Genomic DNA, 12,365 nt, shown 5'->3' on the forward strand with positions numbered 1-12,365 from the left:
TATCGATCCAGTAAATATCTCACTACTGATGCGATTCTCTATCTATATAAGAGCCAGGTACGTCTGAGGATGGAGTACTGTTGCCACATCTGGGCAGGAGCTGCTAGAAATGACTTGCCGTGCCTTGATAGAGTTCAAAATAGACTTCGTAGCCTCGTAGATGTCTTTTTCTCTTCCCTGCAACCTCTATCTCACAGAAGAGATGTTGCGAGTTTGTCTCTGCTTTATCGTTATTTCCATGGCAAGTGCTCGACTGAGCTTTAATCTATAGTCCCCCCTCGCCAAACTTTCACAAGAAACACTCGTCTAGCTGAAAACACTATCAATAATTCCCCCACTCTTTATCTGTGCCTAAACCTAAACGTAGATTCCATGAACAAAGCTTCTTTCTTAGAACTGCACGCCTGTGGAACTGTTTTTTATTTTCCTGCTTTCCAGCTGACTATAATCTGATTGTCTTCAAGTCCGACATAAACAAGTTCTTGAGTTAAGTTAACAAATTTATCAAATTTCCATTACTAACTATTACTACGAGATTGTCAAATTGACTACTGTACACTCTTAACCCTTATCCTCGAGTGAGCTCTGGGCCTTGATGATGATGATGATGATGATGATGATGATGATGATGATGATGATGATGATGATGATGATGATGATGATGATGATAGGGAAGAGGGCGATGATGATGGTGATGACGATGACAATGATGATGATGATGATGATGATGATGATGATAGAGAAGAGGGTGATGATGATGACGATGACTATGCTGGCAACGATGATGATGATAATGATGATGAGGAGGAGCAAGATGATGAGGAGGAGGAAAAGGATGATGATGATGATGATGATGATTACGATAATAATGTGGTAGATGATGATGATGATGATGATGACGATTTGTACGTGATTTCTCCAAGAATATGAACCAGGACACATAATTGGATTATGAAAACTAGATTTTTAAAATTTTCCTCAGACAAATAAACTATTAATCCTTAATATAATTGAGACTTTGTGTCTGTATGTTTCTAGTAAAAACTATGTAAATGTTGCATAAAAGAAATATAGTGTTTAAAGTAAAAGAAGCAGAGATGCCCAGTGTTGCTCCTTTAGAGTGTATAATAGTATTATATGCAATATCATACTAAGGAGCAACTTTAACAGCAACTTTGATGTTGCCAGCTAGATATCTTACCCACTGAGCTATACAGATATATATGTTAATACTCTGAAACTAAACCTTATAAATAGATTAATTTCATTGTATGAGAGTGTTTGGCAGCGTGGCATTGTGTATTTACATAGGTTTATTCTGTTCTTGTTAATGTATGTATAGATGTGTGCAAGTTGATAAAGTTGGTATGTGAGTCATTGGGTCCTTTTCTTTTGTGACATGCCTCTCGCGCCTCCGATAAGGGAGAGGGATGAAGAGCGTAAGTTCTGGTGCTTTTCAGGTGTGGCTTATGAAGATAACTGATTTTGTTGATCTGTTTTTATTTGAATTTCTAAGTTTCACTTGATGTAACCTCCGACCCTTACTACTTTCACATATACGTGTTACTTTTTAGGGTTTAGAAATATTTGCAGTGGTAGATAATTTTTTGTAGTTAACAGCTTCATGTTAAAACTTATTAGCTTTTGGAAGTGATGAAGAGAACATATCAAAATAAACAAAAGAAAAAAAGAGTATAAGCAATTGGAACTATTTATGTTTTCGCGTTTCTTCAAATCACATGTCTAATTGGTCACAATTAATCTGCCACAAATTCACGGGGATAGCATGCTCTTGTTCTGTTAGCCATGACTGGGTACAAGTCCTAAGTAATTTGCAGTTGTATTTTGAGAGTTGCACATACTGAAGATTGAACCTTCAACCTCCAGAAAAGTTTAACTTACAACTGGTACCTAATCCACTACACCACAGGTTCTTGTAGACAAAAAAAGCTGAAGAAAGTCGGAGGTTACATCGACTAAAACGTTGTGAAAATAACACTGAAGGTGAGAACAGTTGTTCAAAGAATCCAAATAATACAAATTATCAATCCTCATCTCAAAAATTCAAAAATATAAAAAATATAATTTGAAAGTTTAAATTTGTATTCAAATGAAAAGAGACGTTTGTAATTTATTCATCCCTTTCTGATAATTAGAAATCCTGTGAAACTGCAGTAAAACCACATTTATTATTTATTATTGTTATAGGGCTGTATTTGAAAGGATAATGAGTCTTTTTGCAAAGTTTGCTGTCATAATTCAGCTTTGTTCCAATTTTTTTATGTTAATACTTGAGTTACTGGAATATGGTTGCAAAGGTTATTCAGTTTGATAGACAGGATAGATAGAGAGATTGGAGAGGACTTTATAGCCACACGCCGATGCTTCTCAGCTGTAGACATGCACATTGTGGAGCAAAGCGTTGTCTTGTAGAAGGAGGAAACCGTTGCTAATTTTCTTCCACTCCTTCATTTTGACAGCTTGTCTAAATTTCCTCAAAAGTGAAGCATAATAGGCTCTTGTAATTGTGGTACCTTTTTGCCAGGGAATCCGTCATCACTACTTTATCCTGATCCTCAGAAACTGTAGTGAGTCCAAATGCTTCTATGGCATTGCCTGTGATTTGGTTGTGATAGATCTAGCTTTCATTCCGTATAATCAGTCTTTTGAAAAATTTTGACTCATATTTTAGCACATGTGCAAATTCATCCTTGAGCACTGAACACATTCTCACTCCTACAAAGATGTCAGCAACCTGGGAAAACTTATACAAATGGTCATAAATGATAGTTTCCACAGACTGTGAATTAATCTTGACCTCTTGGAATATTTGACAAATCTTCCAAAATGGCAACATCAATTTGACTGACAGATGACTCATCAATGGCAGAAGGTGGGGGGTGATCAGATCTGGGAGCTGTTTCCATAGATTTCCGGCTATTTTTTAATTTATGATGCCACATTTTTACAAGGTCATTTCATGGGGCATCATTATCATACGTTTCTTTCATTTCATCACAAGTCTCTCTCCTGTTGTGTGCACCCTTTCAAATACAAAAACCTAATCACTGCGTGACACACAACAGGCTCCATTTCATACCTGACTCAGTTCAAACACTCGTAAATTAGAAAACAAAATTAGTACAGAGTTGTAATTTGCCACATAACTCATAGAGATATAAATCATTGCACATGCAAAATTTCAGCTAGATCGGACAACGGGAAGTGAGTCAAAAGTTTTACTTATGAACACCCCTTGTAATGTTGCAATTGTGGTGTAAAACCTAAATTTTAAATTTATTTTATTTATTTACATACATTCAATGCTTGTTTAAGTTTTTATTGATGGGAGATTTAAGAAAGGGGGTAGGTTTGGGGCAGGTGATAAATTATTATTAAAGTGAAATTGGATGATCCAGCAAAGCAGTTTATCCGGCAAAACTAGAACCATGGATGCCGTGAAATCGGTATTGCCCTTGCATATATATATATATATATATATATATATATATATATATATATATATATATATATATATATATATATATTATGGAAAGCAGCGGCAATAGTGAATAATGCTTTTAAACTCCAACTTTTGTTTGAATAAAACTCCAACCAGCAGTTTCTCTCGACCAATCACAGTGTAAGAAATAGTCACATCCAAATTTTGGCGCATGATATAAAATCCCAAGTACACATCTCTCTCCCTCTCTCTCTCTCTTTCTTGTTTAATACAGTTCTTTCATTTCATCAAAAGTCTCCTGTAGCGTGCATCCTTCAAAATACAATAAGCCATTGGGCATACAAAATTTCAGCTAGATTAAAAAACTGTAAGTTGGTTAGTGGCATTATTTATTAACCGACCCTCGTATATACACCTATGGAACATAATTCAGAAGATATACCTTTCAATTTTGAAAACACCTTGTATGATTTGTTTATTTTAAACCTGAATTAATTAAAACTATTCGATGACCAAAAAGGCAAAAGAAAATTATATAAGAATGGTATTTGATATCTGCCAGGAATCGTATGAGGGTTCTTCAGGTGATCTATGATAAATTAAAACCTCTGTGAAGCTGAAGATAATTAGTGGGAAGATGGACTTTCAAGACAGAGCAGTGAATAGTTACTCTCAACCCATAAATGTATGACCTGACAAGTCCTAACATTGCATTAGTTCTTGATTTAAAAAAAAAAATTAGATATGGAAATCGTCCCATCACTATTATCTATCCAATATGTAGAAATAACAGTGCAACATCACACATATTGTTAGATGTTTACTGTTTATTTGTTCAAGTGGTGTCCTGCATGGTACAGGCATTGATGGCTATGACTCTCTGTCTATTTATCTCCCTCGAGACATTCATGAATTCATTGTTGCTCATCATTCAGAACGCCATTCACGCTATTTCTCAAACGTGTTTGATGTATTGCCACAGCTTATACAAACAGTAGGTTGCAGTTTCTTTCTGTCGGAGCAATGTCCATATGTCTTGACCATTGTATCCAAAGGAATCTTATGACCAGAACAACTAGACACGAAACAATAAACAGAATTATTCCTGGTTGCTTCCATATTACATCAGTCATCTGCTTTCCATGACGTCACATTACCTTGATCAAGGGGCTGAAATGGATCCTTGACCTTAACCAAGTCTTTCACAGATTAGCAAAAGAAAGGAGGCACCTTACTTTTTCTTTGACAGTAGTGCTGTCCTAGCACCCTATACAGAGCCTAATGCTCCCAAACATGGCATAATCACGTTGCCACACCAGTTCCTGTTTGATCACCGAAGTTAAGCAATGTTGAGCCTGGTCAATACTAAAATGGGTGACCGTTTGGGAATTCCAGGTGCCGTATGTGCTCTCCACTTATCTCGGCATTTTTTCTAGTCGGCCTAGACTTCTTGCTACTGGACACAAGAGTGCAAATTCAAAACTGGGATCGTAAGAAAGTATCAATCATACCAGTCATTATAGGAGCAACCGGGCTAATGAAAAAGAATTTCAAAAACTATCTGGCGAATATACTCCGTGAACCAAGTGCAAAAGAAATGCAAACAATAGCACTTAAAGGGACGGTTAGAATCTTAAAAATATCTCTCGGTTGGAGAAACTAAACTAATGGGAGAATGCTTGGCATCCGGAAGAAAGCCCCATCCCCAGCAAATCAAAGTGATAAGAAAATTAAAACAAAGAGAGGTGCGGTTGCGGGATCGCACAACCCTTGCCTCTCAATTTGATGTGCAGCTGTCTGTACAGGGGATATTTATTGTCTTTTGAGACTGAACAGAGGCACGCATCATTCCCAAATAGTCACACATCTGGTACAGGCCATCATTACTTAACTTCGGTGATCTGGCAAAAATCACATTTAGGTAACTTGATTATGTAGTAGAGCTGACATCTATTCAATGTAGCCGCCTTCAGCCTCAATCATCATGTCGATATAAGTCCAGAACAGGGAGCATGCTTTCTTCACAAGTGCCAGCAGGAGCTTAGTGAATACTTCTCGGATGGTAGCGATCAGGGTGGCTTTGGTGTTGTGGGAGGTCATGTCGATAACTTTTTCAACATATAACCAAACGGAGTGGTCCAGCGGGTTCAGGTTGGGGCGGGGCCAGTGAAAGAAGGGTACAAAGTTATAGTACTCGTTCTGAAGCCAAGCATGGGTCTCTTTGAACTTGTGGGCTGGTGCTGAATTCTGTTGCCACACCCAGGGTCTGCCACCGGCTACCGTATTGCACAAGGGGATCACAACACTCTTCAGCACATCCAGATACACTTTGGTGTTGACTTTCAAGCTGACTTTGAAGATGTGAGGTGGCATGATGTGGCCCTCACTTGAAATCATACTAAAGACCATAATTGTGGCCCAAAATTTTGTTGGGCTGTGCCCTCAAGCGTTGAACCGTCTGGATTTACATTTTGAGGGTGCATATTGTCATAACTTGGATCGGTAGAGGGCATGGGTTATACAGCGGCACATCATCAATTTCGCTCGTTGAACATTTTGTCACTTTCAGACATGATAGAAGGCTCCGGAAATGGAATCATGTTATCTTTTCTAGAGCGAAAATTTTTATCGTTTCACCCTGTATGTTTACAATAAAGAATTATAATCAGTATTTAATCAGTATTTGTTTCAATGTCGTATAACCCGGAAATCAATTTGGAAGTCATACCATTGATTTTGGAAAAACTTGTATAATCCACTTTTTATTAAACATGTAAAACTAAGAAATGCCTGAAATGTTAAAATAAATTCATGCAAGAATCTCTGTGAGTGGCTTCAACTCTATTCAAAGGACACGGACTGACATTTAATAGCTGACAAGAATTATAAGACCTCCAAAGTTAAACAAACTTTCGTACAATTTCAGTTTCGAAAATGGAAGGACGGTTCTACAAATGTGTAAATAAAATAAACGGTTAAAATTTATAAACTCAGAGATTAAAAAAAAATAAATAAATAAATAAATAAAAATAAAAACAACAAAAAAAAAAAGAAAAAACAGCAGAAACGAAAGCAGATGAGATTTGAAGTAGTTGATAAGAAGACTTCTCGTAAACTTTGAGAAATGTTTGGAAGTTTTTTGCAATCACAAATTCGTTCACGCAGGAAATAGGCCAAACAAGAATTGGGTGAGAGGTGTGAGTTGCTTCAACTAAATATTAACATCCGCCATTTTTTTGTGTGTGTGTGTATGTGTGAAACTACAAAACCACCTGGTCCGTATTTGTGGTGATTTTCCTGAATAGCTAACAAACCAAAAAAGAAGTAATATATATATATATATATATATATATATATATATATATATATATATATATATATATATACTGGAGAGCCATGTATTTAACAGCTGTTCTGTTTTTAAATTTATGAAACAGCTACATGGTAAACAGCTGATGATCCCCGTTTTCTATTTACAAAATTTTAGTTGCGAAATCGGCTTATGCAAGTGTTAAGTCTATTTCTATTTAACAATTTTAGTTTAGGCCTTTTATTTTTTTTCATCCACATATAAATGAATTATCTTTGGTCATTATAAACTTTTTAGAAATCGGATTTTTTCCTTCCGGGAATCTAAACTGCATTTTTTATTTTTATTTTTGCATTTTTTTTTTCAAAGCTTCTTTAGACTATATATATATATATATATATATATATATATATATATATATATATATATATATATATATATATATATATATATACTAGCTGTACCCGGCCACGCGTTGCTGTGGTTCAGTTTGTTAAAATGGAACACATCCCTCAAGAAAAATTGCATTTTGTTCGTTTATTTACTTTTATTATTTTTTGCAATATTTTTAATCAATAAAAGTTGTTATTTTTTTCCCCAAAAAAAGATTAATTTTTTACCATAAATTGTTAGGTGAAAGTTGTTTTTCAGGAAAACTTACACTTTTTTTTAAAAGGAAATTTGTCAGTAAACGTTTCTCTTTGAAAACGGAATTTTTATTATAAAAAGAACAGATGAATGCTTTACATGAACACTGTAAATAGTTATGTGAAAGTAGAGAAAAATTTGATTCTTTTTTTCAAGAGAATGTACAAATTATTTTTTTTTAACAGATGTTCAGAAAATAAACAGAAAAATACTTCCATCATTAATTATGCAAAAAAATAAATAAAATACTGATTTAGTGTTTCAACATAATGCTTATAAATTACCATAAAACTTGCTGAGTATGCGCTGTTTTACGGTTGTTGTAAAAATGGAACGAAAACTTAAATTTCGCTTCGTTTTAATCTCTCTTACTTTTTTAATTGTGCCCCCCTCAAACGAATATAATCAAAACAGTAACATTCAACAATTGTACTTTATGTATATAAAACACAAAATATTTATTAAAAAAAAAAAAAGTTAATAACGAAAGAGAAATAATTCCATTTTTAAACGAAAAAGTCAGTTTGGTATATCTTTTTGTTATTTTTTATATAAGTCCAGCTTACCATTCACATTGGAAATGTCGACATTTATAGGTTGGAGGGTACGTTTACAACGAATAAACACTCCAATCTAGTAGATGTATCAGAATTTTTGACACCCTTATCACGAAACTGCGAATAAAATATAAAAATCTCGTAATTTCTCTTTTAAAAGTGGGTTGTTTATTTTCTGTATGGATTATACTTCAAAAATATACTAATAAAGTTCTTTTAAAAGTAATAGAAATATATATTTTTTTAAAACTAATGAATTTTACGAACTCAATATTTTTCAATTTCTAAACTTTAAAAGTCTATCAAAATTTTTCTATTGATTCTATTTTTACGATATTTTCAGGGTCAATGTGAAATTTTATGCCCTTTCCAATAAACTGAATATATTTTAGACAAACGTTTTTTTTTTAATTCACCCCCCCCATTTTCAAGTGTCTCTTAAACAGTAAATAATTAATTTACTCACCAAAGTTTTATATATCACAAATTGAAGAGAAAAGGTCAATAATTAATATATTCAAATTTAAAACAAAAAAAGTAGTGTTTTTTATAGAAATTTACCTGTAAAGTTCGAAGTTTAAAACCTTTTTTTTTTTTTAAACCCACGTTGTTTGTTCTTGTGTTTTTGTTTTAATGAAACCTTGGTCTTGCTCCTTTAATTGAAAAAAAAAATTAGGACTTGAATTACATTTTTTGAGTAGTTATAAGCTTGGAAAGAAAGGAGGTCGAATAATTCACGCCTCCCATTTTGAAATGTCTATTAAAAAGTAAATAATTTACTCACCAAAGTGTTATATATCAGAAATTGAAGAGAAAAGGTCAATAAATAATATATTCAAATTTAAAACAAAAAAAGTAGTGGTTTTAGAAATTTACCTGTAAAGTCCGAAGTTTAAAAAACAAAAAAAAAACACGTTGTTTGCTTATTTTTTTTTAAATTTTTTTTTTTTAATGAAACCTTGGTCCTTGCTTAATTGAAAAAAAAAAATAGGGCTTGAGTTACATTTTTCGAGGAGTTATAAGCTTGGAAAAACGGGGTGGAATTATTCACTATTTTTCACGAAATTTCTGACACACCTACCAATCTACCCATGTTAAGAACGGCTTTCGGAATAGACACACCTACCCTTGCCAGCATACCCGAAAAGCTATAAAAGTTGATGTGTCGAATATGAACGATGTGTTGGACGTAATGTAAAAATGTACCGAATTTAAAAGGGAACGAAATTCAAATTTCCGTTCCATTTTTACAACAACCGTAAAGCAGAGCATTCTATGCAAATTTTACCTAACGTACTGTATTAATGCTATTTTTTAAGCAAAAAAAAAATATTTAGGTTTGGCTATAAATTCCTAAACTCATTTTACCCTAAATAATGAAGGTGACTGAAATAGGAATCTAATTGAATCTTTAATTTCCTGAATAGTATGCGAGAATTCATTTTTCTTCGAGTTATATCGAATTCATTAATACGGACTTAGGCGATTTTTTCGTAATGTTACTGTAAAAATTATTTTTTATTGTTACAAATTACGATGCTTTATATACAAAAAGCAAAAATAAATTCTTGCGTTTTTTATTTACTACTGAAAACCATAACTTTAGTAAAGGTATTTTTTGTTTAAACAAAATAAAACATTTTCACTAAGAGTTAAGTAAAAATAATTAGTTCATTATATTCTGCAATCATTATTTGATAAATACTGAAATTTTCATTAAAATTGGTTAATTTCCTGATTTTTGGTGAATTTTTAAGTAAAGGGAGGGGTCAAAATGTTTATACACTTTGAGCGTCGGCATCCATTTTGTCTGTACCTAACATTTTTCGATGAATATTTAATAGGAAAGCGACCACGTGTGGTTAATTTATCAATAATCATGTGATTAAACCCATTGAAAATTTACCGATATTGTAAAAACATTCTGTTTACATTAAGCCTGTAGTGTTTTTTTAATGATGCAGTGTTGGCAACTGAGATTTAAAAAAAACCCACGAGATCAGGAGAAAGAAATGTCCAGAAAATCGCTAGATTTTTAACTTTTATCATCTGAAATTTTCAAAAATCGCTAATCCCCCCCCCCCCAAAAAAAGAAAAAACTCCATATTTAATCTTCCTACCATAAAAAAATTATAAATATAGTATATTCAATATATAAAAAGTTCCGTGTTTTCTCACTATATATTTCTGGAATTATATTGAAGCGGTTAGCTTCCGTATTCTATCAGCTAGTTTTACCTGTTTTTTCAGAGAGGGTATTTTTTTTTTTTTTGCAGGAAACAAATCATAAACTCAAACTTTTTATAATAAAAGTTAAATTGAAATATACTGCAAATTAAACATCACAATAATGGTGCAACATATTTTGAAATTAGAAAAATAAAAAAACAAAAAAAACTTTGTTTTAGCATGTTAAAAGTATTTAGGTTGGTAGATAATTAAATTCTACTGTATTGGTATATTTTTTTTTTTTTTTTTTTTTTTGCTGTTGTTTCTTGCATTTACAATTTTCGACTAAATACTTCTAAATTTCGTATTTTAAACTAAACTTCGGAGGTTGGAATGCCCACCCCCCACCTAAAATTTACTTGGAAACATCGATTTTATAGCGAGATTTAAGAATGGTTAGCCGAAAAAGGTGAAAAACAAAACAAATAATTAATAAATAATTGTTACCAAAGGCAATAAATGCTACTTTTTTTTTACTTACATGAATGAGTTTATTTTATGTTTTAAAGTATTTTCAAGCGCTTTTCTTTATTTTTTAATCTAAAATTGCGGGTGTGTAGGTGCGAAATATCTCCAGATTTTCTAGAATTTCCCGCTAGATTGCAAACGAAATCTCCAGATCTAGCAGGAAAACCGCTAAATTAGAAACACCGGTCACGTGACAGGAAGCGGTAATAAATAATTGTCCCTAAATAAAAAAAAATGGCCTATCGGTACAAAGAAAACCACCTATTTATCATAGAAAAATTAAGTATAATGTTATAATTAAAAAGAAATATATAAAAACACACATGGATATAGTAAACTTCTAAGATATAAGTAAGCTTCTGGGTTTGACCTTTACTCCTGATCTGAAATGGAACACGTACATCAAGTCTGTTGCCAAGGTCGCAGGAAAGATGGTGGGATCCTTCTACCGCTTCAGAAGATATCTCACTACTGATGCAATTCTCTATCTATATAAAAGCCAAGTACGGCCAAGGATGGAATACTGTTGACATATCTGGGCAGGAGCTGCCAAAAACAGCCTATCATGCCTTGACAGAGTACAAAATAGACTTCGTGGTTTAGTGGGGGATGCCCTTTTCTCTACCCTGCAACCCCTCTCCCACAGAAGAGACGTTGCGAGCCTATCCTTGTTTTATCGTTATTTTCATGGCAGGTGCTCGTCTGAACTCCAATCCCTGGTCCCCCCTCGCCAAACTTTCACGAAAAACACCCGTCTAGCTGAATCCACTGTGAAAAATTTCCCCCACTCTATATCTGTGCCTAAATCAAAACGCGGATTTCATGAGCAAAGCTTCTTTCTTAGAACTGCACGCCTGTGGAACTCTGTTCCGTCTGCCTGCTTCCCTCCGGACTACAACTTGGATGTCTTCAAGTCTAATGTTAACAAATTCCTAATGAACCGCCCCCCTAATTAAACACTTCATAAAATCTCCTCACTAACTTAATGTACTTGCAATAACCCTTATCCCTGAGTGGCTTCCGGGCCTTGATAAGTGGTGATCACTGTGTAAAAAAAAAAAAAAAAAGTAAACATATTATACCAAAACGTGGAAGCAATCTGTCCCGTGTTTTTTTAGACTATTAATTGCGAACAAACTAAGAGTTACATTTATATATATATATATATATATATATATATATATATATATATATTAGCATGGGTGCCTGGCGTTGCCCGGGTGTTTTGAGGTGTTTGCTGAGCAAAAAAAAAAAAAAAAGAACGGTCAATTTTTTAATTTTTTTAACTTTGACCCCTATTATGACCCCTTAACATTTATTGTTTAGAGCTCAAATTAAGTTATTAAGTTAGATCCATGTCCAAGGAATCTATATCTAAAATTTCAAGTGTTTAGACCCAAAATGGTAGGAGGAGTTTGCTAGAGTTCTCAAAGGTCAAATCGTTGAACTTTGACCCCTTAATCGGAAAATTTTTGCCCGAAAACCGATCACATCGATTTTCCCAAAATCTTAGTACCCTGTACATCAAATTTCGAGTCTGTAGACTTAAAATTGACAGAGTTATTGCATAGGGAAATGTACACAGACACACACAGACACACAGAGACAGAGAGATACTTTCACTTATATATATATATATATATATATATATATATATATATATATATATATATATATACTAGCATGAAAA

General features: G+C 33.4%; 1 pseudogene; it reads left to right on the top strand.

The window, feature by feature from the left end:
• The first annotated feature begins 4,752 nt into the window (after positions 1-4,752).
• On the top strand, positions 4,753-4,870 carry LOC145256558 (5S ribosomal RNA; annotated as a pseudogene).
• Positions 4,871-12,365: the final 7,495 nt, after the last annotated feature.

The sequence above is a fragment of the Euprymna scolopes genome, chromosome 32, assembly GCF_053919585.1.
Source record: "Euprymna scolopes isolate OS-2025 chromosome 32, ASM5391958v1, whole genome shotgun sequence".
Classification (NCBI taxonomy): Eukaryota; Metazoa; Mollusca; class Cephalopoda; order Sepiida; family Sepiolidae; genus Euprymna; species Euprymna scolopes.